The 22,507-nt window shown below is 34.8% G+C and overlaps 1 long non-coding RNA gene across 1 annotated transcript in view; it reads right to left on the bottom strand.

The window, feature by feature from the left end:
* LOC108530475 (uncharacterized) overlaps positions 1–12,201 on the bottom strand; it is a 30,068-nt gene extending 17,867 nt beyond the window's left edge. The window contains exon 1 of the long non-coding RNA XR_001885842.1: positions 11,949–12,201. This is a non-coding gene — a long non-coding RNA (uncharacterized LOC108530475). The remainder of the gene's footprint in view (positions 1–11,948) is intronic.
* Positions 12,202–22,507: the final 10,306 nt, after the last annotated feature.

The raw sequence follows: 22,507 nt of genomic DNA on the forward strand, positions 1-22,507 counted from the left end.
AAGGCAGAAAGATTAAGGCAAAAGATTACACAACAAAACCACCCACATTCAGTTTTGCAAGTCTAATAGTCATCCTGAATCATCACCCTAGAGCGGCCTGTATTCCGTTCCAACTCCCAGCTTCAGCTTACCATTCAAGATGCAAGAAAGTAAAATATTAGTATTGGTGACCAAAAAAGCGGGTGTGTTTCTCTTTCCTTAGATACTCTTAGCCCTGGAGGCAGCAATTGTTTCTTGATTTTTAGTTAGTAAATACATCTCTTGGGAGGTAAAGAACCGGCACATATTTTAAAATCACCAAAGAATAATACTTGATCGTATTTCTAGCAACAGAATCACCAACTTAAGAATCTCAGAAACTAGTTTTTAAATAAGCTTTACCCAGCCCTGGTTCAGCCCCATAACAATATCCTCCAATTATTTATCCTTTCCTTTATCAGGCTCTTCTCTCAAACTACCTTATTTTTCTATTCTTGTACCTTTGTTCATGTTGTGTTCTTAACCTAAAGTAACCTCCTTCTCCTGGCAAAGTATGTGCTCCAGTGCTAGCCCACCACGTTCTCCCTCATCATTCTAGGAAATCTGTATTATTCCTTTGTCTGCATCCCTACAGCATGTGGTTTATGCACCTGTTACACAGTTTTCTCTCTCCTATTCTAGCTATTTGATTGCAAGACCTGTTAAGTCAGGAAATTTGGAATTCATCCTTATAGACTAATTTGATGCCCCAAATAATGTACACAAGTGATAATAAACAATGAGTGAATGAACTTTATAAAGTACTAGAGAATCTTTATAATAATAGATACAAGTACAGTAAGACAATTAACTAAAATTTTAAAAAGTTTGTTATAAAACTAGGAAACAAGCTCAAGGTCAATATAATTGTTGCACTTAAATGTTAAACTTAACATGAAACTTCCAGGAAACCAATGAAAAAAATATAACTAATGGATTACATATTTCTCATGACTTAATGAGGAGTAATGGTGAACTGAAAATAGAACAGTTGTTACAAGGATTGAAATTTAGCCTCACATTAGCACAATTCCTTATAGAATTGAGATGTTATACTCGTATTCTAACTTTGAACTTAAAAAAAATACATAGATGCTACAATCTTTTATACACAATATCAAGCATTCAATCCCAAATGACTAGTTATTTCCAAATAAGACAAAATGACCAAAAGGGGGAAAAAAACACTAGAAATCACCCAACAAGTGAAATGTATACAGAAAAAAAAAAAGAATTTTTCAGAACTGACTAAAGAAATTAATTCACAGATTTAAAAAGCTCTGTGTATCTTCAAAGGAAATGATGAAATACAGAACATAACAAAATGCTAATGTTAAACTACTGAAAAATAAAATTCACAAACAAAACATATATGCCAACTGAAAACATTTTTTAAATGAACATAAAAGAAGTTTCAGAAAAATAATGAGAAAATTTAGTGGCAACTGATATGAACTAAAAGATATGCTAAAGAATATCCTTTGGGCAGAAAGAAAGTGATCCTAGACAGAAACGCAAGAAGAAAATCAATCCAGGCAAAAATTTAAGTAGAAATGAAATCACTAGAAAGAACAAACATGTAAGGAAACAGAAACGAATACTGATAGTATAAAATGACAATGGTAATACAACATGGGGTTTAAAATGCAGGCATAATTAAAATACTTGACAATAATACAAAAAAGCCTGAGTGGGGTAAATGAAATGTAAGAGTCCTCAAGTGCTCACGTTTCCTAAGAAATGAACAAAGTATTAATTAAGAGTACACGCTAATAATTTAAGGGTTTATGATGTAATTCTTAGTGTAAACACTAAAATAAGAGAAAAATAATTTCTAGCTAATAAGCTAATAGATAGCAAAATGGAATGATAGCTGAAAAAAATAACTAATTAAAAAGAAGGAAACAAAAGAGAAAAAGGAACAGATGGGATAAACAAAAAAAATAGCAATACAGTAGATTTCAATTTTAAAAAATCAGTGATAAATTGCCTGTAAACAGACTACAAGTCTCAGATTTGATAAAAATAAAAATGCACATTCAATTTGAGTCATACCTTAGACAAATATGTAGAGAGGTTAAAAATAAAAGAATGGGAAAAAGAATATACTATGCAAATATTAACCAAAATTCACTTAGGAAACTAATAAATCAAAGTAGGCTTTAAAGTGAAAAGCATTATTATAAATAATAAGAAATAAAAACTGTAACAATTACAAATCTGTCTTCACCTAATAACAGTCTCAATATATAAACGTGTATAATGTGGCACAACTGCCGTCATAATGAGAGATTTACAACTTTCAGTAACTCATAGGACAAGCAGACAAAAGTCAGCATAAATACAATAGGTTTGAACTACGTAATTAATAAATTTGATCTTAATGATTCAAAGTTTAAAAAAATACAGAGTGTGTTCAATGGAAAAATATACTACACAGTACTTTTATAAAAATAATAGCTGGGCATGGTGGCTCACGCCTCTAATCTCAGAAATTTGGGAGGTCGAGGCAGGTGGATCACTTGAGGTCAGGAGTTTGAGACTAGCCTGGTCAACAGAGCAAAACTCCATCTCCACTAAAAATACAAAAATTAGCCAGACGTGGTGGCGGGTGCCCGTAGTCCTAGCTACTTGGGAGACTGAGGCACGAGAATGGCTTGAACCTGGGAGATTGCTTGAGCCGAGATCATGCCACGGCGCTCCAGCCTAGGCAAAGGAGCAAGACTCTGTCTCAAAAAATATGAATAAATAAATAAAACAAAATAAAATTTGAATGTTTGGATGTTAAACAATAAACTCCTAAAATAATTGATGAGCCAATGAATAAACTGCAGTGTAAATTGCAAAATATTTTGAATGACTTCTAAAGAAAAACATGGAGGTCAGGCTTATGCCTGTAATCCCAGCCCTTTGGGAGGTACAGGTAGGAGGGTCACTTGAGCCCAGGAGTTTGAGACCAGTCTGCGCAACATAAAGAGTCCATGTCTCTCCAAAAAAAAATTTAAGAAATAAGCCAGACATGGTGGTGTGCAGCTGCATTCCCAGCTACACAAGGGCTGAGGCAGGAGGATCACTGAGCCCAGGAGTTCAAGGCTGTGGTTGTGCCACTGCACTCCTGCCTGGGTGGCAGAGCAAGACCCTGTCTCTCTCTCTCTCACACACACACACACACACACACACACGTATATTAAAGCTTTACATACACAGCTGAATGTAACAAAAAAAATAAAATAAAATAAAATAAACAACCACTGATTTGCAATCATCTACCAGAAAAGAAAGGCTGCATTTCATGATTTAATGTTTTATCTTAAAACATTAGGAAAATAACACTAAAGTAAACACAAAGAACTCAGAAGAAAAAAAAAATTAGACTAGAAATGAATGAATTAAAACCAAAAGTACAACAGAGAATATCAAAAGGCAAGAATTGGTTTCTGAAAATAATTAGTGAAGTGGATAAGCCTTTTTAAAAAGATTGATCAAGAAAAGAAAAAAGTACAAATTACCATATTAGGAAGTAAAAGTGGGCATTATGTATATTACAAAATATAAATTCCAGAATACTTTTGTAAATTACAAAATTTATTATTTAAAATATTGTATCTTCCATATATATTATCTTTCATATACATATGAAAGATAAGAGAATACTGAGAATAATTTTTGATCAATGTATTTGTAAATCAAAGGAAATGAACAAAGTCATTGTGAAACAGAATTGACCAAAACAAACACAAGGAAAAGAGAAAATCTAAGTAATCCAACAAATGATTTTAAAATGAATTTGTAATTTTAAAACATTTTACAAATAAATTTCCCGGCACAGATGGCTTTACAGAAAATCTTTCCAATCACTTATAAAAGAAAGAACATCACCAAATAACAAATAAAGATAAAGTATTTTGTTTTTCTTAATCTAAAACGTAACTTTAAATTATTAATAGTTACAGTGTATTGGATAATTATAGCATATAGATAAGTTAAAGAGAGGACAACTTTGTCGTAAGAAATGGGATGGACTTTGGGAGGCCGAGGCGGGTGGATCACAAGGTCAGGAGATCGAGACCATCCTGGCTAACACAGTGAAACCCCGTCTCGACTAAAAACACAAAAAAATTAGCCGGGCGTGGTGGCGGGCGCTTGTAGTCCCGGCTACTCGGGAGGCTGAGGCGGGAGAATGGTGTGAACCTGGGAGGCGGAGCTTGCGGTGAGCCCAGATCTTGCCAAACGGGATGGAGGAATTGGAAATTTTCTATTACAAGATATCTGTACACTACATGTGAAATGGCACAGTATTATTTGAAAATGGGCTTTGACTAATTTGAATTGAATAATGCAAATACTACAGTAATCACTAAATAATTTATAGTAAGTAATAATAAATTAAATTTAAAAATTTAATATACATATAATACATGTGCTAAGAGTGGAGATAAATGCAGTTATGCAAAATGAATAATTAACGAGAGAAGAATTTTTTACAAGAAGAGAAAAAACAGCAAATGCAACAAATAGAAAGCAGTTTAAAACATGTTAAATTTGAATTCAACTATATAAACAATCACTGTAAATGTGAATGCTCTAAATACACTAAATAAGACAACATCAAAGTGAATAAAACAAGTAAGATGCAACTATATGTTGTCTACCAAGAACCCATTTTAAAATGTAAAGTCTCAGATAGGTTAAATGTAAAGATATACCATGCTAACTCTAACCATGAGAAAGCTAGAGTAGTTATGCTAATTTCAAACAAAGCACACTTCAGAACAAGGACAGTTTTGAAAGATAAAGAGGAGTAATACATAATGATAAAAGGGTTAACTTTCTAAAAGGAGAAACCAATCCTTAATGCGCATGTACCTAACAACACAGCAAAAAAATATGTAAAGGAAATCTGATAGAACTGCAAAGAAAATTTGACAAGTCCACTATTGCAGTGGGAGACTTCAACACCACTCATTTAATAATTGATAGCTCCAACAGGTAGAAATCTGGTAAGGATATAGATGACCTTAAAAACACCATCAATCACAGTGATCTAATTGACATTGGCAGAAAACTCTATTTAATATGATGAAATGTACTTTCTTCTCAAGCTCCCATGAAATATTCACCAATGAGGACCACATTTTAAATCACAAAACACAGCTTAACAAATTTAAAGGAATAGAAGTTATACAAAGTATGCTCTCGATGCACAAAATAAACAAGAAATCAGTAATATAAAGTTGGGTGAAAAATATCAAAGCATCTGGAATTAAATAGCATGCATCTAAATAACACATGATCAATAAAGAAGCCTCAAGATAAATTTAAACATGTTTTAACTAAATGAAAATTAAACATCAATATTTGTGAGCTGTAACAAAAGCAATGATTAGAGGAAAATTTACAATTACACGCATATGTTAGAAAAAAAGAGAAATATCTTAAATCAATGACTTAATCTTCTACCTTAGGAAACTTGAGAAAAAGAGAGTAATGTAAGCCTAAAGCAAGCAGAAGAAAAAAAACATTAAAAAAAAAGAGCAGAAATTGATTAAATTAAAACAAAATAAAATAGAAAATGTGGCCGGGCGCGGTGGCTCAAGCCTGTAATCCCAGCACTTTGGGAGGCTGAGACGGGCGGATCACGAGGTCAGGAGATCGAGACCGTCCTGGCTAACACGGTGAAACCCCGTCTCTACCAAAAAAGAAATACAAAAAACTAGCCGGGCGAGGTGGCGGCACCTGTAGTCCCAGCTACTTGGGAGGCTGAGGCAGGAGAATGGCGTGAACCCGGGAGGCGGAGCTTGCAGTGAGCTGAGATCCGGCCACTGCACTCCAGCCTGGGCCACAGAGCGAGACTCTGTCTCAAAAAAAAAAAAAGAGAAATGTAAACTAAAATCTATTTCTTTGGAAAGATCAATAAAATTAATATGTAAGAAAGTAAGAAAAAGAGAAGATTTAAATTGCCAAGATCAGAAATGAAAAAGAGGTTATTATATTTCATTTTATGAAAATTAAAAGGATAATCATGGAATACTATGACAACTCTTTGCCTACAAATTTGATAACTTAGAGAAAATTGACCAATTCCATGAAGACAGAATCTACTAAAACTCATATAAAGAGAAACAGATAATCTGAATAGGCCTATATCTATCAAATAGGTTGAATTAATAATTGATAACCTACAATAAAAGAAATAATAGGTCCAAATGGTTTCATGATGGATTCTACCAAACGTTGAAGAATGCATTGTACTCATTCTCCACAATCTTTCTAGAAAATAGAAGCAAAGCAAACACCTCAACTCTTTCTATGAGGACAAGGCGACTCTAGCAACAAAGCTAGATAAATATATTACAAGGAAAAAAGAAACAACTGTAGGTCAATGCTTCACATGAATATAGATGCAACAATCTCAACAAATTATTAACAAATTAAATCTAACAATGTATAAAAAGCATTATATATACTATGATCAAGTGAAATCCATTTCAGATATGCAAGTCTGGTACAGCATTTGAAAATCAACATAATCCACCACATCAAAAGGCTAAAGAAAGAAAAATCATATAACTAAATGCATGAAGTATTTGATAAAATCTAACAACCTTTCATGATTGAAAACGAGCAAAAGCCAACCAAACAAAAACTTAGCAAACTAGGTTTAGCAGGAATATCCTCAACTTGACAAAAATCTATACTCATATTTAATGGTAAGAAACTGGACACTTTCCCCTAAGATCAGAAACAAGGTAAAGATGCCCTCTCTTACCATTTCTATTCAGCCTGGTACTGTAAGTTCTATCTAGTGTGATAAGACAAGAAAATAAAATAAAATAAATATAGATGAGGAAAAAGGAACACTGTTTTTGCAGAAAATGTGATTGTCTATGTAGAAAGTCCCTCCTGGAACTAAGAAGCAAGTATAGAAAGGTGATAGGTTACAAGTTACTATACAAAAGCCCATTGCTTTTCTGTATACTAGCAATGAACAATTGGAATTTAAAATTATAAAAACAATACCATTTGCAGTAATACTAAAAAAAAAAAAATACATGTATAAATCTAACAAAATATGTGTACAATCTAATTGTGGAAAACAACAAAGCTGTGATGAAATAAATCAAATGCCTAAATAAATGGAGGTGTTCCATGTTCATGGATTGGAAGACCCAATATTATTAAGATGTCAATTCTTTTCTACTTGATCTATAGATTCAACGCAATTGCAATCAAATCTCAGTAAGCTCTTTAGCAAACTGATTCTCAAGTTTATATTTAAAGGCTAAAGACCTAGAATAGTTAACACAATACTCAAGAACAGAACTGGAGGGATAAGAACAATGGAGCAGACTAGAGAGGCCATAGATAAGCCCATGCAAATACAATCAACTGAGAAAGGTGCAAAGTCAATTCAATAGTGAAAGCATGGATTTTCAACAAATTGTGCTGAATACTCACATGCAAAAAAAGGGTAAACTAGACAGACCTTATACCATTCACAAAAATTAAATCAAAATGCACCTTAGTTTAAAATATGAATTGCTAAACTACAAAACTTCTGAAATAAAACAGGAGAAAATTTATGTGATGAATTTTTAGATATAAAATGCACAACCTGTGAAATAAAAAAAATTAATTGAACTCTATTAAAATTACAAATTTCTCTACTGAAAACAATGTTAAGAAAATAAAAATACAAGCCATAGACTTGGATAAAATATTTGCAAGACGTATGTCTGATAGAAGGCCTGCATCCAAAATGTAGAGTGATCGCTTAAAAATCCGCAATAAGAAAACAACCCACTAAAAATGGGTGGAAGATCTGAACATCTCATCGAAAAAGATACACTGATGGTAAATAAACATATAAAATGCCCAATAACATTTGCCATTAGGAAGTTAAAATCAAAATAATATGGAGGTACTACTACACATCTATTAGAATGGGTAAAACAAAACAAGTAAGAAAAAAATCACTAACAATACCAATTGCTAGTGCAAATGCAGAGGAACAAGAATTTTTATTTGCTGCTAGTGGTAATGAAAAATGATATGACCACTTTCGAAGACAGTATGTGAGGTTCTTACAAAGCTGAATTTAGTCTTATGATCTAGCAGTCACACTTTTAGGTACATACCTAATTGATGTGAAGAGTTATAATGAAACAAAAATCTACACACAGGTGTTTAGAACAGCTTTATGTACATTTGCCAATCCTAGAAAGAACCAAATTATTCAATAGGTGAAGAGATACACAAATTGTGATACATTCATGCAATGGAACATTATTCAATGATGAAAGTAAGATAATGAGTCATAAAAATACATAGAAGAGCCTTAAGTATTGATTACTATGTGAAAGAAGCCAGTCTGAAAAGACTACAAACCCTGTGATTTTCATTATGAGGACATTCTGGAAAAGGCAAAACTACAGATAAAGTTAAAAAGTAAGTGATATCCAGGGCTCAGTGAGAGAGGGAGATGGTTAAATAGGTAAACTTCCCGTGATTTTTAGGGTATTGAAACTATCCTGTATGATACTATAATGGTATATACTATAATGACATTATTCATTTATCAAAATCCATTGAACTTTACAATACATAGTGTGAACCTTAATGCATGCTAATTTTTAAAAATCATCTCTGAAGTTGGAGGATTTTAGGAAGAAGTGTGGACTGTGGCAAGAGAATCTTACTGTATTACAGATGTATGAAAAACTTAATAAAAGGTTTTGAGGGAAAAGATACGGGCTAAACAAACTTTGGAAATTACTTGAGTGTGTAAAACGAAAAGTAAAATAAACTATGTACAAGTGCTATACTCTAGTTAGTAAGGCTGTTTCTAGCAGGTACCAATACTGATGGTGCTATACTGTACACTGAAATTGAACAATTAAGTAAATGGATGGTGGATGGTGGACACCGTTTCTCAGTTTAGGAGTGGGAGTTAACAGATAAGCAAAAAAGTATGCCACAAGTATTTGCACGGTAATGGATTACATTTGGAGACATCAGTATGAACTCTTGTTTGCTTAAATTATAGATATAGATTATTACAATTAAAATATTTATAAATATGTGTATATGCACCAATTAGTATCTTTCCTTGGTTTGATTAGCTGATGACATGGACAAAATTCTTGAATGACACTATGATCAAAACGTACACAAAAGAAATAGAAAACAAGAATAGTTCTACATCTGTTAGGAAAAATGAACTTGTAATTTACAACCTTCATCCACATAAAACTCTAGTCCCAGATGCTTTCATGAGTGAATTCCATCAAATATAAGTTTAAAAATATAAAGCCAATTCTACATAAACTGTTACATAAAATAGGAGAGACTTGCCAAGTCATTTTATGAAGACAACATCACATTGTTTTAAACAACCAGACTAAAACATTAGAAGAAATGACTCTGAAAGACTATTTTTTTTTCAGGAATATATTTTCTTGTTAATATATTAGCAACTTGAACCTAGCAATATACAAAATGATAATACACCATATCATATAGAGTTTCAACTCATGAATGCAAGATTAGGTGAACATTAGATATTCAATCAATGGAATTTATAATAAAAACAATAAATGTGAAATTATCATTTAAATGGATGGAGAGATAGCATTTGACAAAATTAAATTCATTCATGATTTTAAAAAAACCTCTCATCAAATTAGGAATAGAAGGTAATTTTTTTTAACTTGATGAAGAGCACCCAGTGAAAACAGGGTGCCAAGGTTATACATAATGGTAAAAGAAAATCTGACAAAATTGTCCTGATGATAAGGTTTGAAGAAAACAAGGAAACTATTTCTTTGATTCCTGCCTATTAATTGACAATTAATCTCTATTGCAGGCAAAGTCAAATAAGCACTTTATTCATTTTCATGGGAATGTAAATTGGTATAATCTTTCAGGAAATAAGCTGGGCAACATGTTCAAGGAACTTTAAAACAATCATATCCTTTGACCTAGAGTTTTTACCTTTTAGAATCTACTAGAGGATCTTATCAAAGATATAGGTAAATATTTATATATAAGAAAGTTCATTGGATAATTTGTTTTATTTGTAGAACCATGTATTGAACTTGAACTTTAAAACTCCGATAAGATTACCTAACTTTCATTTTAGAGAACACAATTTGCCTTCAAAATTATTTAGGAACTAAATTGTTCCCTCCTCCTCCTCCCACAAAGAGAAAGGAAAGGCATACAACTATCCTGTTACCTCTCCTTAAGCCAGCAAAGAAAAGATAACCCTGTTGATGNTTAAAACAATCATATCCTTTGACCTAGAGTTTTTACCTTTTAGAATCTACTAGAGGATCTTATCAAAGATATAGGTAAATATTTATATATAAGAAAGTTCATTGGATAATTTGTTTTTATTTGTAGAACCATGTATTGAACTTGAACTTTAAAACTCCGATAAGATTACTTAACTTTCATTTTAGAGAACACAATTTGCCTTCAAAATTATTTAGGAACTAAATTGTTCCCTCCTCCTCCTCCCACAAAGAGAAAGGAAAGGCATACAACTATCCTGTTACCTCTCCTTAAGCCAGCAAAGAAAAGATAACCCTGTTGATGACAGGACTAATCAAAGGAGACTCTCAGCTAATAGGTGACGAACAGAAAAAAAAAAAAATGCTATGTTCCTCAAGGTGTTTGAAGGCAGATGACATCCTGTGAAACTGCCCGGTCTTGGAAAAGTTTGGACAAAGTTTTTATCTATTCAATTCAGTAGAGCATTGATTTGACAAGTGCTAACCAGAAGTCATGCTCTAGGTTCTAGCAGTTGCACTTTCTCTGTTAAAATTAGGATGCTTTTTTATCCATATGCTTTTGGGATCATTCCACCCGTCTTCCTTAGGTGCTAGGAAGTTATCTCTATTTGGTGACTTACCTTTTAAATAATGTTTTCTTCCCCTCACCTTAGGTTGTTTACAGAGATGTATAGCCTTTTAACTAAAAACAAAACTATAATTTTATAATCCAGAGCTAAACACACACACGTGTGTGTATATAGATACACATCTGTATGCCAATAAGTAATCTGTATATGTACACGTAATTTTTTTCACACACACACAATTTTTACAGCATTGCTTTATGTGAGATTATAGGCTCAAAGGACCGAAAGAGGATTCTCTAATCAGTGAGGTTTTTTTTGCTGAGACTTCATACTACAATAGCAGCAACAACAATGTCAACCATCAAAATAGCCATTTGGAAGAGATGGGTCAAAAAATTGTTATTAATATATAATGGAGCATTTTTCATTCAACTGTTATGTTTTTGAGGAAAGAGCATGAGAACATTTCACATTTTATACAATAGGTGCTCATCATTTCTTGAATTAGTTTATTTTTATGTGTTTTACAATATTGGCATAATAATATATACAAGTTAAATTTTTTTCCCATTTGTCAGTATCATCATGCTATAATGCATTTGAAAATGCATTTTACACACTGTACAATATTTTACTACACAATATTTTATTATATGTTAGTAAACAAATTAAGAATAACTATGATACTACCCATTACACTGGCCCCAGGATAAAATATAGTTTTATTCCAGGGTTACTTCATTGTACCATATTGATAAATATTTGTTAGAGTAATTTTCTCTTAAGATTTATACATCTATCTTTACCCTCCCCTACCACCAAAAATACGACCCCACATGGAAGCAATTCTCTAATTATCTAAAGCTATTAAAGAAGATCCCATTGTAACTACCATGAAATAATTATACTTGTATAAAATTAATTAGTTTATAAGTATGCCCTTTCATACTAAGTATATCATTTGCAACTTAAAATAGCTCTATTACATTGGCATAAGAAGGCATTAATCTCATTTAGCAATGAAAATACTGAAATCAGAGAAGTTAAGTGAATTACCCAAAGTCACCTGAATAATTAGCGGTGAAATCATGGCTTAATTTTCTGACACTAAATTCAATCAGTGTCCTTCCACTACATCTTTGGTCTCCCGCGATGTTTTTCTGTAATAAATAGAAAACATCAATCATGATTTTGCACAAGAAGCACATGGCATTTCTTGACTGTACATAACCAGAACCCATGTACCAATATAAAAACTTATTTTTGTTTCACTGTAGTTCTGTTTTTTTGTTTGTTTGTTTTTAACCAGGTTTATTTAGCTGAACCTCAGGTATATTGACATTCTAGGAGAAATATTTCTGTTGCCTCAGCAACCAGATTTTGAGGAGTGTTCTAGATTCTCATTTTGCAACAGAATTGATAGAGCTTAACAGATGGCTAAATCTTAATTCTAAATTTCAGTTCAAAGAGTCACTAGAATCTAGGTCAACGCTGGGACAATAGGCAACACTGTCTGAGAGCTTCATGGTGTAATGGTCCTAGAGCTTTCAGTAGGCATAAGAATCACTTTGGAGAGTTTTTAAATGCAGACTCCAAAGATCTATTTCTGATTGAGCATAACCAATTTTGGGGGTTTGGAGTTAGAATCTGCATTTTAACAAGATCTCCATGTAATTTTAATGCAGGCACTTATTAGGAATATTTCTGTAAAGCCCTGCAAACTTGTTTTTTCATGTGGGATGTTTGGCAAACAGTGAAAAGGCTTCAGAATCCAAATATCCCTTCACGAAGATTATCTGCCATATAGTAGTGTCCTTTTAAGCATGAGCACTTCTGTCTCTTATCCTTCATTCACCCCAAAGATGACACTGGCTATTAAATGAAAGAAAGTGTCAAAGTAGAGTCAGGACATTTGATAGCTTGTTTCACCTTAGTATCTCCAATCTAACATAGAGAACAACCTCTGCCTAGACCAGTGTACACAGCGGTTATGGAAATGAAATGAGAAATGAGAAAGCTTCAAAAACCAAATTTCAAAATAAAAGAGTATTTCTCAGATTAATTGTCCTCAAACTGTTTTTTATATTAGATCTTGGGGAGCTTTCAAAAATTCTGATGCCCAGGCATTAGTATATATATTTTTAAACTTTCCGAGAGATTTCAGTGTACAACCAAGTTTAGGAACCAGTATATTAGACCAATCATTACAATTTTGCCTTAGCGGATTACTTAATCTCTTAAAAATAAATAAGCACTGATAAACTCTTGCTGTAGAATTGATTCATTGGATTCTTTAGGATCAGCTCCACTCTCACCATAAATCAGCAGTGTTTTATGTTGGGCATGAGCAGAGCTGCCAAACAGACCATTTTCTTTCTGTCCTTCAACATTGCTTCCTCTAGGTACTCGCTGGCCTTGGATTAAGGAAATTGGCAACTAAATCGAGTCTCAGGAAAAGCTGCCATACTGTACCTTGCTGCAGGGGAAAAGATCAGCCCTTCATTTCTGGGAATTCTTAGTCATAAGCCACATGTCATCAGCCATCCCAACCATTTAGTTCCATTTCCCTTCAGGTGAGACTGAGTCACTTCTCCAGAATGATGACAGCAATGCAAGATGGTAGAGAGAAGAGATTTGTTACCAACGTGGGGATAAAGATAGCTGATCTCACATTATATATTCAACATACATGCCTCTGGGTACCATTAGTTCAGAAAAAATCATTAAATTATTCAGGCATCAGTCTAGATAAGGTCCTTTACCTCATATAAGATTCATTTCAGGTTTCTGGTACAGATCACCACCTAATCCCCAATCTTATTTTGAAATTAAGAAGCAGCACCACATGATGGAGAGAGGCTGTTGCACCAGAACGACATGGTAGGAGACTTTATTTGTCCACCTCGGCCTTCTGATAGCTGCAAAAGTATTCAGACCTGCAACACTGCTCCAAGCCCCTTCATATTTACCTGCACCAGAGTATCGGTCTCACCAATTCACACTCCTAACTATTCTGGCAGAATATATGTCAGTTTACAAAATCTCTAACCCCACACTACCACCACCACCATTAATTCTAGCTGCAACGTTACAAGATGACAGCTTGCATTTCCATAACCTCTTAAAGTTTATTTCCGTACTAGTGATGTAAAGAGACTGTATTTACATGTGGCTTTGATCCAGCTGTATGAGTGTGAGTCGTTAACATATTGTTTCTGAATCTCATTTCCCTCATCTGTAAAATGGAGCTAGTAATTCTGATTTAATAAGGTGTTGGGACTTCGTAATGTCATGTTAAAATTAAGAAGGCACCCTCTAAACTAGGAAACTGTTACATATTAGATGATATTCTCATTCTTCAGAAACCCAGGATACCCAAGACACTTTCCGCTTCATTTGAAATATTATCCTGTCATTCTGTCTTATGAAGATGTCCCAGTGTTTCAGGATCTGCAACAGAATGTCTACTGTGTTAGGAACTCTATGGCCCCCTTTCGTGCAAGGTGATGTTAGTGTGATGCAGTAGCAAGTGCATTGGATAATGTCAGAAAATCTGTGGTTTATTCTCATGACTGTTATTAGCAATTTAAGTTCCATGAATTTCATTTTTCTCACCTGTGAAAATCAGAAATAGATCTATCTCAAAGATTTATTTTAGGATTTATCTTTAATGTTTGTGACAGTGCTCATAAATCATTAAAAATATATACAAAATTATCAGATTATGGTGAAGGGTAATTAAACATTATGATGCTGGTTCACTATCCTCAGTCAAGTCTCTGGTATAATAATTTCATCTATCTAGCCATGTGAGATTATTGTAATGTTGAAGTTTTAGGATCCAGCTATGGGGTGGTTTAGGGTCAAAATCAATAGCCTTTGAGTCATTCCAAACCCGCCTTTACATAGATCCATGCATATACACACACCTTTTACTGAGTCAAGGTCTGGGTTTGTAGCTCCTTCCCTGTTTCCAAAACCCACTCCCCATCGTCCATCTTCCTTATTAATCTTGTCTTCTCTGACGATAAATCTTTTCTCTTGCTAAGATAATTTTTAGCACAAACTTCTTGTCTTTGACCCCCTTTACTTCTCCTTTGAGAATGTTTATTAAAGACGCTCATACAGTTTTATAGTTTTGACTAACATGCATTTATTAGGAGTGTAATATCAGCCAGCTCTTGTGCTTTACACAGATGACTTCTGAATTTACAACTTTAGTGTTTAAATTTCTCTTCATTTCTAGTCCCACAATTTCAACTCCCTGCCAGACGTCTGCTAGAATTCCCATCAGCACTGATAATAATAATAAATAATATTATAAAATAACCCGTTTGATACCTAAGCCCAAAACCTCTCCTACCTAAATTTTTCACCGCGTGTTCTTGTTACTGCTCCTACAACTTTTCAGGCTATAAATGCATCTTTAATTGAGTGACTGCCAAATGCTGACAATGTTTCTTTCATGATATTTCTCAGACATATTTCCCTGACAACCACTGATCTATTTACTGTCTCCATAGTTTTACCTTTTCCAGAAAGTTGTAAAGCTATAATCATACAGGTTGTAGCCTTTCAGACTGGCTTCTTTCACTTGGCAAAATACATTTAAGGCATTTCCATGTCTTTTCATGGCTTGATGGCTCCTTCATTTTCAGTGCTGAATAGTATTTCATTTTATAGAAGTAGTACAGTTTATTTATCCACTTACCTATTGAAAGGCATCTTGGTTGCTTCCAAGTTTTGGCAGTTATGAATAAAGCTGCTGTCAACATTCATGGGCAGGTTTTTATGTGGACATGAGTTTTCAGTTTGTTTGGATAAATACTAACCAGCATGATTGCTGGATCATATGGTAAGAGTCATCCCTCAGTGTCATAGAGTATTGGTTTCAGTATCCCCTGCAGAAACCAAAATCCATGGATGCTCAAGTTCCTTATATAAAATGGCACAGTATTTGCATATAACCTATGCACATCTTCCTGTGTACTTTAAATCATCTTACTTATAATACCTATTATAGCGTACATGCTATGTAAGTAGTTGTTATACTGTAATGTTTTTATTTGTATTATTTTTTATTGTTGTATTGTTATTTTTATTGTAGTGGTTTTATTTTTTCAAATATTTCCAGTCTGCATTTGTTTGAATATGCTGAGGCAAAACCCTTGGATATTGAGGGCTGACTATATTTAATTGTGCAAGAAACCACCAAACTATCAACCAGAGTGGCTGTACCATTGACATCCCCATAAATAACGAATGAGAGTTCTTGTTGCTCCACATTCTTACCAGTAGTGGATGTTGTTAGTGTTTGGGATTTAAACCATTTTAACAGGTGTGTAATGGTATCTCATTTTAATTTTCTAATGGCATGTGATATTTAGCATCTTTTCATATTATTACATGCCACTTAAATATCTTCCTTGGTGAGATGACTGTTCATATATTATGACCACTTTTATTTGGGTTGTTTTCTTATTGTTGAGTTTGAAGATATCTTTCTATATGCTGTATATCAGTCCTTTGGAGACATATCTTATGCAAATATTTTCTCTAAGTCTGTAGATTATAGTTTCATTCTCTGGACTTGTCTTTCCCAGAGCAGCTTTAAATTTTCATGAAGTCCAACTTATCAATTTTTTCTTTTATACATTGTGCTTCTGGTGCCGTATATAAAAAGTTATCACCAAACCCAATGTAAACTGAATTTTCTACGTTGTTTTCCAGGAGTTTCCCAGTTTTACATTTTCCATTTGGCTTTATGACCCATTCTGAGCTCATTTTTGTGAAAAGTATAAGGTCTGTGTCTAGATTCATTTTGTTTTGTATGTGGGTGTCCAGTTGTTTCAGTGTCGTTGATTGAAAAGACTATTTTTACACATCCTATTGCATTTGCTCTTTTGTGAGTTGGTTGTATTTGTGAAGATTTATTTCTGGGCTCTTTATTGTGTTAAATTGACTTACTTGTTTTTCTTTTTTCTTTTTTTTCCAATACTACACTGTCTTGAATACTGTTAACATTATAGTAACATTATATTAAGTCTTATAGTTAGGTAGTGCCCGTCCTTCAACTTTGCTCTTCTCTTTCAATATTGTGTTGAATTTGTTGAAAGATTTTTTTATCATGAATGGGTATTTGATTATATCAAAGGCTTTTTCTGCACTTATTGATAGGACAATATGACCTTTCCCTTCTTTAGATTTTCTTAAAATTATACTTTAAGTTCTGGGATACATGTGCAGAATATGCAGGTTTGTTACATAGGTATACATGTGCCATGGTGGTTTGTTTCACCCCTCAACCCGTCAGTACATTAGGCATTTCTCCTAATGCTATCCTTCCCCTGACTCCCCACTCCCCAACAGATCCCAGTGTGTGATGTTCCCCTCCCTGTGTCCACGTATTCTCATTGTTAAACTCCCACTAATGAGTGAGAGCATGCAGTGTTTGGTTTTCTGTTCCTGTGTTAGTTTGCTGAGAATGATAGTTTCCAGCTTCATCCATGCCTTTGTAAAGGACATGAACTCATCCTTTTTTATGACTGCATAGTATTCCATGGTGTATATGTGCCACACTTTCTTTATCCAGTCTATCATTGATGGGCATTTGGGTTGGTTCCAAGTCTTTGCTATTGTGAATAGTGCTGCATTAAACATATGTATGCATCTGTCCTTATAGTAGAATCATTTATAATCCTTTGGGTATATACCCAGTAATGGGATCACTGGATCAAATGATATCTCTGGTTCTTGATCCTTGAGGAATTGCCACACTGTCTTCCACAATGGTTGAACTGATTTACAATCCCACCAACAGTGTAAAAGCATTCCTATTTCTCCACATCCTCTCTACCATCTGCTGTTTCCTGACTTTTTAATGATGGCTATTCTAACTGGTGTGAGATGGTATCTCACTGTGGTTTTGATTTGCAATTTCTCTAATGACCAGTGATGATGAGCTTTTTTTCATATGTTTGTTGGCCGCGTAAACGTCTTCTTTTGAGAAATGTCTGTTCATATCCTTTGCCCACTTTTTGATGGGGTTTTTTTTTTCTTGTAAATTTGTTTAAGTTCCTTATAGATTCTGGATATTAGCCCTTTGTCAGATGGATAGATTGCAAAATTTTCTCCCATTCTGTAGGTTGCCTGTTCACTCCGATGATAGTTTCTTTTGCTGTGCAGAAGCTCTTTAGTTTAATTCGATTCCATTTGTCAATTTTGGCTTTTGTTGCCATTGCTTTTGGTGTTTTAGTCATAAACTCTTTGCCTATGCCTATGTTCTGAATTTTTTTTTTTTTTTTTTTACAAAGTCTCATTCTGTCACCTAGGCTGGAGTCCAGTGGTGTGATTACAGCTCACTGTGGCCTCGAACTGCTGGGCTTAAGAAACCCTCCCATCTCAGCCCCACAAATAACTGGGACTACAGGGACATGCCATAATATCCAGCTATTTTTTTTTTTAAACTTTTTTTGTAGAGACAGGGTCTTCCTATGTTGCCCAGGCTTTTAGCCTGTTGATGTGGTGGATTAAATTAATTAATTTAGTGAATGCTGAAATAGCCCTTCCATCCCTAAAATAAATCCCACTTGGTCATGATGTATAATTCTTTTTGTAAGTCGTTGCATTTCATTTGCTAATAGTTTCTTGAGGATTTTTGCATCTACGTTCATGGGTGTCAACTACCTTGTAATTTATGGATTTTTAAATGTAGTTGTAACTGTATTATAAAATTGCTTCATATAACTTGCAGTTTATTGCGGATTTATTTATTCATTTTAACATGAAGAACTTAGGATGTTATATTTAATTTGTATTATCCCAGAATGTAGCAAGCTGTGTGGCATATAGGAAGACATTAAATAAATGTTCATTCATTCAACCGATCAACTGAAAAAGAAGTAACCATGTGATAAGTAAGTGCATATTTAGATCCCACTCTGTGTATGAAACTGGGCTGATTAATGGCAACACACGGGTGAATCAAACTAAACTCTGTCTTTGTGGATATCCCCAGACACTACTTGAGATATGGTTAAATTAGAATTGTTCTAATTATGGTATCTACTCTAAAGTTGGAGCCACAGTCAATGTAAAACTTGGCCAAACAAAAAGATCCTCCGTATGAAAGTTAATTTCAAACAGAAATCTGCAAAGCAAATTTTCAGTAGATATTCAAGATATTCAAATAGCACCAATTATAGTTGGAAATATATCTATTATGCAAACAAAGGGATTAAGAAATAAAGTTTGTGAAGCGGGTGGATATGGGATTTTTATTTTTTCTTGACTTCTTTAATCAGTCAATGTAATTCTTTCTTCCCTGATCACTCCCCTTCACCACTAACACTTACCAAACCCCATAGTAAACAATGAAATGGATACTCAGAGTGTGAGTAAAGCACTGCTAGAAAATGTTTGCAGTAACAAAGGCAGGACAAATGTGTGTTACTGGTTTTTCTATTCAAGTGCAATGCAGAACCTTGTCATAGGAATCTGAAGAATAGAGGCAGAAAGAAAGTAATTATTTACAACATAAAAGGATATTGGGTGAGGTTTGTCATCTATATAGATATGTCTTCATTCATTATGTCATTTATTGAACAAATGTTTACCAAGTTCTTAGCATTGCCAGGCAGGCCTTATGGTAAGTACATTTGAGATGAATAAACCATGATCTCTATGCCTTCAAGAAACACACAGTCAATTAGGAAAGACAAGATATGCACATAAGTAACTCTAACACAGTATCTAGCATAGTATAGGTGATCAACAGGTATTCACTGAAATTTAATTTAATTGATTCAATAATTATTCATAGAGCATGTAGTACTTACCAAACCCTAGTATAGGTGCTTGGGATTATACCATTGAAGCAAACAGGCAAAATCCTTGCTCTCAAGTTGCTTTTGTACTCACAAGGGGAAAGTTTAATGGTACTGAGAGAGAGAAGTTGCTAGAACTCAAATGAGAAACACAGATAAAATGTTACTAGCATTCTATTGAAAGGTGGAATGGTTACAGTGGATCGGGGAGAGCCAAGGAATGTCATCCATACATTACAGCCCCATTTTGTTTTGTTTTCTGTTCTTTTTTGGAATTTCAGAAGAAATGCAATGCAAACAGGAAGGGACAGATGAGTCAGTCTCCAGTGAGCAGGTGCGTGTGCATGTGACCTGGATCCTCAGGCACTACATTGAATCTATATGCACTGGACATGTGGCTGGGGCTACTAACACATAAAGTTGGAGAGTTAGATGAATGCCTACAAACTTTAAGTTGCATGGCTCTATAGCATGGAGAGGGAACCTAATGAAGATTTTTAAAGAGAAGGATGATGTTGTTCGAGTGATGTTTCCAGAAGGATGGATGTGGTAGTGTCATGAGAACTAAAGAAAGGAATTGCAGGCAAAGGCATATTTCTGTTCATTTAAAATAGTAAAATAGTGTGTGTGTGGATCTGTTCTAGTCTAAGGACAGAAGCTGAAGTTTGTCCCCACAGCCTATGCATCAAAGTCTGTGCTCCTGAAGAAAGGCACCAAAATACTAGAGAAGAATGCCCTGCAAAGGCATTGCTGGTCTTTCCATGTCTACCTTGACATTTATAAATCTCCTGAGGAGATTCTACTTTCTCTATGGAATGATATTACATAATCATTAGTCTGACTTCAAGGCCCGCACGATCTATCTATTGCATCATATATGACACAAGATCCGGGCTCAGAACAATGTGTTAAGATGATGACTCTACCAGTGTGCTCACATTTGCCTCCAGGGAAAAGAAGGGCACTCTAGTCTCCAAAATATCTAACTCCTTTTCATCTCCACCGTCGTGGCTGCACCTTATTTCCTTGTCATGTTAAGCTGAAAAAAGAAGAGCAAAGCAAAGGGAATGAGGCGAAGATATACTAGCTTTGTTTGGAGTGGTTAGTCTCAAGAGGGGAGAGAAATGGTGAAAATTATTGGGGAAAAAAGCAACGCTGACAAGGTAGTGAGAGACACATAACTGTCTCCCAAAGAGGCCAAACAGGAACACACCCAAGGCTAGGGGAAGTTGGGAAATAAGAAAAATAAAAACAAAAGATAAAACATGAAGAATAACAACCTTAAAAGATACACATACACACAGATGGCTATTGGGCGGTTCCCACCCATCCTAGTGAAAAAGTGTATCAAATAATTAAGTTGGCAGATGGAGTGGAAGAACCACCCAGAGCCAGCTTGGGCAGGACCTCTGACTGTTTCTAAGATAAAGCATCCTGGAGCCTTGGGAGAAAAGACGCGGTCACCTTTTATTTTGTTTCGTTTTTCGTTTTGTTGTTGTTTTGTTTTGTTTTGTTAAGGAGGCCTCAGATTGTTCAGCTCCTACTTTTCTCCCATTCTCTCTCTTGTAATGTGCTGTACTACTCTGGAAATAACAATTTTACTATGAACAGAGGTAAAATGTTTATTACAATTTTCAAGAATGACATGGCAGAGATCTATGGAACGTTTAGAGCATGAAATGAGTTTCAAACACTTGGATTGTTTACTCTATGTTTTCTGTTCCTATTTACTTACTTACGTACATGTATCCCCTTAGCTGTCATGCTTTTCACTGCCTGGCAAACTCCTTTTCATTTTTCTACATTTAACAATTGATTTAATTCTCATGTGAACCGTCACTTTCCCTCTCAGGTTAAGCTACACCTGGCTTTGTCATTCCATGTTATTTCATTCCATGTATATGCCTTCATTCACAGCAATTACAAGGTGTTTAATATTTTAAGGTTTATCTTTCCCTCTAAGTAGACCTGAGGGCCAGGGCTATCTGATTCATCTTTGTTTTCCCCATGCAAATAATGCAATCCTTGGTACATGAGGAGTGAACAATATATTTAGGGACAGACGATAGGTACTAATAAAATAAACAAATGGGCAAATGAGTTGGCTGACCTCTTCCCTTCTCTTCCTGACACTATGGGTGTAATTAGTGCTTTCTAGGGCACTGTGAGGACCTGCCACTCCCATGCCCCATCCCTGTGACTGGCCCCATGGGAATTTACCTGGCTTTTGCCGTGTAGGTCACCCTCTCTTTTGGTTGCAGAATGATCAGGCCTGGGTGTTGGAAGTCAGATACACCACTGAGTCACAGTGCCTCAAGGCACTGTGGTTCCACTCCATGTGTGAAAGGTCTCTCTGCAGCATTCTTGCAAGATGAGTTTTCTAATTAGCTTTCCCTTATAAGGTGCCAGAGGGGACAGTTGGTCAGCATTAGAGCCTACAGATGGGAAAACAGTGGCCAAGAGACTTTGCCTAAGGCTATTGGGTGGGCTGAAGCCTTCCAGTTAACATCTGGTGAGAATTTAATGACTCAGTGCTCTATCCCCCACCCAAGGTTCTCTCACCCACCAGTTCCTTTCATTCTGCTGGGCCTTGACCTCCAGAGCATGAAATTGAGTGTGATGTGATTCTACAACTGTGCTACTGGCTACATCTTGCTTTGGTGACAGGAAAGCATGGGCTGAGGTGACTTGTCTTTCAATGGCTAGAAGAGGGCAAACTGCATCTCTGAGTATACTTGAACCTAACACCTTCGTTTAGGGTTGCTCTCCAGAAAAAGCATGAGACAAAGCCTAAGAGTTT

This window comes from Rhinopithecus bieti, unplaced genomic scaffold (genome assembly GCF_001698545.2).
Source record: "Rhinopithecus bieti isolate Rb0 unplaced genomic scaffold, ASM169854v2 scaffold_5626, whole genome shotgun sequence".
Classification (NCBI taxonomy): Eukaryota; Metazoa; Chordata; class Mammalia; order Primates; family Cercopithecidae; genus Rhinopithecus; species Rhinopithecus bieti.